The following is a 5,414-nucleotide window of genomic DNA, read 5'->3' on the forward strand; positions in this document are numbered from 1 at the left end:
GAGAGCTGGGAACGTTCAGCCTGGAGAAGGGGACATTATTAATCCCAGAATCACAGAATCATTAAGGTTGGAAAAGACCTCAAGGATCATCAAGTCCAACCATCAACCCAACACCACCCAACTCGCTAACCCATGTCCCCAAGCACCACATCTACACGTTTCTTGAACCCCTCCAGGGATGGTGACTCCACCACTGCCCTGGGCAGCCTGTTCCAATGCCTCAGCACTCTTGCAGTGAAGAAATTTTTTCTGATATCCAGCCTAAACCTCCCCTGGTGCAACTTGAGGCCGTTTCCTCTTGTCCTATGTCTATAAATACCTGAGGGCACAAACAGGACAGAGCCAGACGCTTCTTGGTGATGGTCAGTGACAGGAGGCCATGGGCACAAACTGAAAAACTTGAACCTTCCTCTGAACATAAGAAAACATTTATTTATTTTTTCCTGTGATGGTGGCCAAGCACAGGGACAGGTTGCCCACAGAGGTTGTGGTGTCTCCATCACTGGAGATATTCAAAACCCAGCTGAACAAAGTCCTGGGCAACCAGCTCCTGCTGACCCTGCCTGAGCTGGGGGCTGGCCTGGATGATCTCCCAAGGTCCCTGCCAACCTTGGCGATTTAGTGATTCCCATCACCGGTAGTCGTGGTATGTGCCATTGACAAATCCCAGTTACACAGTGGGAGCCCCTCTGCTTGGCCAGCTGTGGTGAGGTTCCTGGTTTTGTTCCTTCTGGGACGTGAGCCAAGCCGGGGTGTCCCAGCACTCACTGATGCACAGACATCCCTGGGGCACCCCCAGTCCCTGTGGCTGTGGGGAGGGCAAGGGGACCCCCAGCCCTTGAGACTAGAGAAGGGGGCCATGGGTGGGGGTGGACGGTGTGGGGGAAGGAGGGCGGCTGCTCAGGGAAGTGCAGAGCAGGTCGGTGGGCTCTGCGGTGGGCAGAGGTGGGGCAGGCTGGTGCCTTTGGCCCCGGTGGGAATTTGTTGGTTTAGGCCCCTGGCACACGCAGCCACCCCAGCGGGTCTGGGCAGGACAGATGGACCCAAGGCTGGACGGGCTGTCGGTGATGGGCTGGATACTGCCACCTGAGCCGGACGGACCCTGCTGCAGGCACTGCCGCACCGCCGACCACCACTTGCTGGCCGAGCGCAGGGAGCAGCAGGATGGGGCTGCCTGGCAGAGTGTCAGTCCCTCCAGAGTCAGGAAAACCTCAAAGAGGAAATAAATGTGAAAAAAATAAACCACAGGAACAGACAGATGAAAGCTAAGAAGTTTCATAAAGTATTGTGTGTTGTGCAAGCCCCAGTCGCCCTCCTCCAGCCCTCCCGTGCCCTGTCGGGCTGTGATGGCATCGAGTGCGTGGTGTGAAAAGGGAGAAAGCCCAGAGCTGGGCTGCACTGCTCAGAGACGCCTCACACCCTGGGCGCAGAGACCTGGTTACCTCCAAGGGCGTGTCTGCCCCCCGGCTGGCAGCGAGACGCAGACATGGGCGGCTGTGGCTGCCCTGTGCAGGACCCCAAAGTGCTCTGCAGCTCCACCGCAGCACCGAGACAGAGCGGTTTGGCAACATAAAACAGAATCAAGAACGCAGGGGAGCTGAGGAGCGTGTGGCTGGGAGAGGAGCCCAAGAAGGGGACGACAGCAGCTGCAGTTTTGTTGAACATCTTGGGGACTCAACTAAATTTTTGCTAACAAAAACACAGAAATTATAAGGTCTTCAGTAATGGCAGGAAATCCAGAAGTGTTCAAGAAAGAGCGGTTTGGCAACATAAAACAGAATCAAGAACGCAGGGGAGCTGAGGAGCGTGTGGCTGGGAGAGGAGCCCAAGAAGGGGACGACAGCAGCTGCAGTTTTGTTGAACATCTTGGGGACTCAACTAAATTTTTGCTAACAAAAACACAGAAATTATAAGGTCTTCAGTAATGGCAGGAAATCCAGAAGTGTTCAAGAAGCAGCATCGGTGCAGGACAGTGTATCTGCAGGGTGCAACACTGACTGATCCCCAGTATGCTCTGATCTGCCTGCAAGGTCCAGCACCCTTCACCAGCAGCCACAGGAACACACAACCGGGAGGATGGCTGAGGGGTGTTTGTTGGGCTGATGTTTATTTCTAAGGAATCAGGAACATCTGGGAGCTTGTATAGCCCATGTGCTGGAAAGGTTCCAGTGCTGGTGACTGTGCAGAGGTCACAACAGGAGAAAAGCAGAGCAGAAGAGCACAACGAATGGCTGGAGGCTGAGCTGATGTAACTCAGATGAGAAATGCACCAGGAAAGATCCAGCGTTTGATCATGTGAAGGGATGGGGTAGATGTGCCTTTCCTGAAGCTGGAGCCTTTCCTGGAGCAGGAGCTCCTTGGGCTATGCCACCACATCATGATACCCCCCAACACAAGCAATGCCCCTGTCTGCCCTTAGATCTCTGCATTCACTGAGCTGCTACCAAACCTTCTGTGCAGCCCCAAACTTCTCCCCTCCCTGGGGTGAACTCATGACAAACCCCTTGCGATGCAAAGCAGAAAGCACCAGCTACCTCACCACGAGTACCAGCAACTGCTAAACAAATTGACTGCTGCTGTTGGGACAGTGACATCTTGTTCAGCAACGTTAAGATGTCACAAGGCCATCAGAAGTCTGTGGGAAAGTTAAACATCCACCACAACTGAGCTACAGAGAAGCAGAGTGAGACCACCCCAACCTCTTCTCCTGCTCTTTAAAAGTCAGTGTAACCTAAACAAATCCCACAAGTCCTGATGGTAATTGCCACATTGGTGTTCCCAGGATCCCACTGTGCATTCCCAGCTTTTTGGGGAGCCCCAGAAATCCAGGAAAAGCATTTGTTTGTTTCTGGCTCCGTTTCACCACCAACACTGCCACCAGCTGAGGAAGCCGTGGTGGTCAAGGCTTCTCCTCGACCTACGATGTCTCCAGGGAGGACGTGGAGAGCTCAGGCAAGGCTGCTCTCTGTGTCCTGGCTGGGCTCCTCGCCCCGGGGCCAGGAGCAACGCCATCCCACCTTCCTCCAGCCGCTGAGCACGTGGCTCCAAGCCCCCAGATCCACTGCTGGCAGGTGACTCACTGCCCAGGATGAGAGCTGTGCAGGAAGGGGAGGACCATCTCGGGTAGCTTTTGGTGCCCCACCACTTTCCGAGCAGCGTGGCTGAACGCACTGGGGCACTCCGCTGGGAGTCACTGGGTGTAGAGCAGAAAGGTTTTTGCAGGCAGCTGTGCCTTCGGCACCAGTGTCTGGTGGTGGCATAAGGACCTCCCTGGGCACGGGCACCGCGGTGGCAGGGGACCAGCCATTTCCAAGGCAGGAGTGGGCTGGCTGGGGGAGGTGGCACACTGCAGACAGCGGGCACCCAGCACTCACCTTGGAAGTAGACACCGGAGCAAACCCTGAGGATGCGGGGCAGGGTTGCAGGGTCCAGGGAGCAGATGTATTCCTGGAAGGAGAGGGGCTCCATGGCCGTGCTGGGTGCCCTGGGGCACCTACAGAGAGTGGAACTGAGCGGGAAGCAGCTCTGGGCTCTGCTTTTGCTTCTAGCTGCCTTTCACTTCTGCTTCTAGCAGCAGGAAATTCCCTCTCTGGCCACAAACCCATGCTGCTGGCAGCTCTCTAGCCTGCACCAACTGACCAACGCAGTCCTGGGACAATCAGAGCATCACTGAAGGTTTTGGGTTGGAAGGGACCTTAAAGATCATCCAGTGCCACCCCCTGCCATGAGAAGGGACCCCTCCCACTAGCCCAGGTTGCCCAAAGCCTCATCCAGCCTGGCCTTGAACCCCTCCAGGGATGGGGCATCCACAGCTTCTCTGGGCAACCTGGGCCACTGCCTCATCCTCGTCACAGGAAAATATTTCTTCCTAATATCTAGCCTAAATCTGCCCTCTTTCAGCCTAAAACCGTTCCCTCTCGTCCTATCACTCCACTCCCTGACAGTCCTCTTCTTGGCCCCCATCACCCATCATGGCTTGCTGTCCCCCAGTCCTGGCCCTGGTGGTGCTGCTGGTGTGAGGGTGGGTGAAGGCGGTGCCCTCGCAGCTCTGTGGTGATGCTGTCCTGGCTGGACTGATGCTCCAGCCTGTCCTACCCAGGCTATGCTCGTCACACATCTCCCATGTGCCAGCCTGCCCCGTCCCTCTGGTCCGGACAGCCCTCACCCCTTACAGCCACCTCAGTCCTGCTCACCTCCGGGCTTTCACACCCCACGTGTCCCCGCAGACACATCCCGCGCCCTGTGCCCAGCACACCGAGGAGAGGGCAGGCAGCGGGTCTGGACCATGTGTCACTGCGGCGCAGCCGTGGGAAAGGCAGAGCCACATTCCCACACCTCCCTGACAGGCAGCAGCACCCGTCCCGCTCTCCCGCAGAGACGGGCCCCGTCCTTGGCCAAAGCAGCTGAGCACGGTCCCCGTGGCTGCCACCCCACCGGCTGCCAGGGGGGAAATGGCAGCTCTGAGAGCTGCTGCTCCTGGGGAGATTTGTCTTTGTAGCAAAGTTCCTTTACTTGCCTTATGAATCAAACCAAAGCTGCAGGAACAGGAGCAGGATGGGACCTAAGGTAGAAATGAAACTTAAGAGGAAGGTATTTTTAAGTAGATGATCCAGGAAATGAGGTCTGTCTGCTTGGACTCCAGCTACAGAAGTCAGGTGCACTTAACGTGAATTTGTTTCTGATTGTTCAGCACAGGATGAAGCAATCTGAGGGACAGAGGGGACTGGCCCTGCACAAGGCAATTTCAGCGTGCCACACCGGGTGCCACACAGCAGGGGTGTCTGGAGGACTTAGGCCAAACCAACACTTGGAGCTGGACTATCCTTGGCGCAAGAGCAAGTCAGACATGTCAAGGTCTTGACGACCTACAAGGATGGAGACCTTCCACCCCTTTGGTGATCTCTCAAAGGCTGCACGACCCTCCCAGAGACGTTCTCCTAATGCCCAGCCTGCATCTCTGCAGCTGGATACGTGGCCGTTGTCCCTCACTATCTTGTCTGCTGCTGCTGAATTTGGCTCCGCTGTCAGCAAAACTGTCCTTCGATTGTTGCAGGCTGCTATTAGATCACTCTTCACCAGACAAAACCAGCCTAGCTCCCATAACCACCCCTCAGAGGTTGTGTGCCCAGCCCCATGGCCATCTCGGTCACCCCTTGGTGGTCCCTCTCCCACATCCCTCTTCTTGAACTCGGGCTTCAGCACTGGGTCTGCACCTCCAGGTTGTGATGGGTTAGCCCTTGGCTGGGGGCCAACTCACACACCCCCACTCACCCGATGCCCCCCACCCGAGGACAGGGGAGAGAATTAAAGGGGTGAAGGGAAAAAAGGACTCATGGGTTGAGATAAGAACAATTTAATAACTAAACTACAATAATATTGAAAATAATCCTATATACAAATATACAAATGAGTGA

Source organism: Pterocles gutturalis, unplaced genomic scaffold (genome assembly GCF_000699245.1).
Source record: "Pterocles gutturalis isolate BGI_N339 unplaced genomic scaffold, ASM69924v1 scaffold32087, whole genome shotgun sequence".
NCBI lineage: Eukaryota > Metazoa > Chordata > Aves > Pterocliformes > Pteroclidae > Pterocles > Pterocles gutturalis.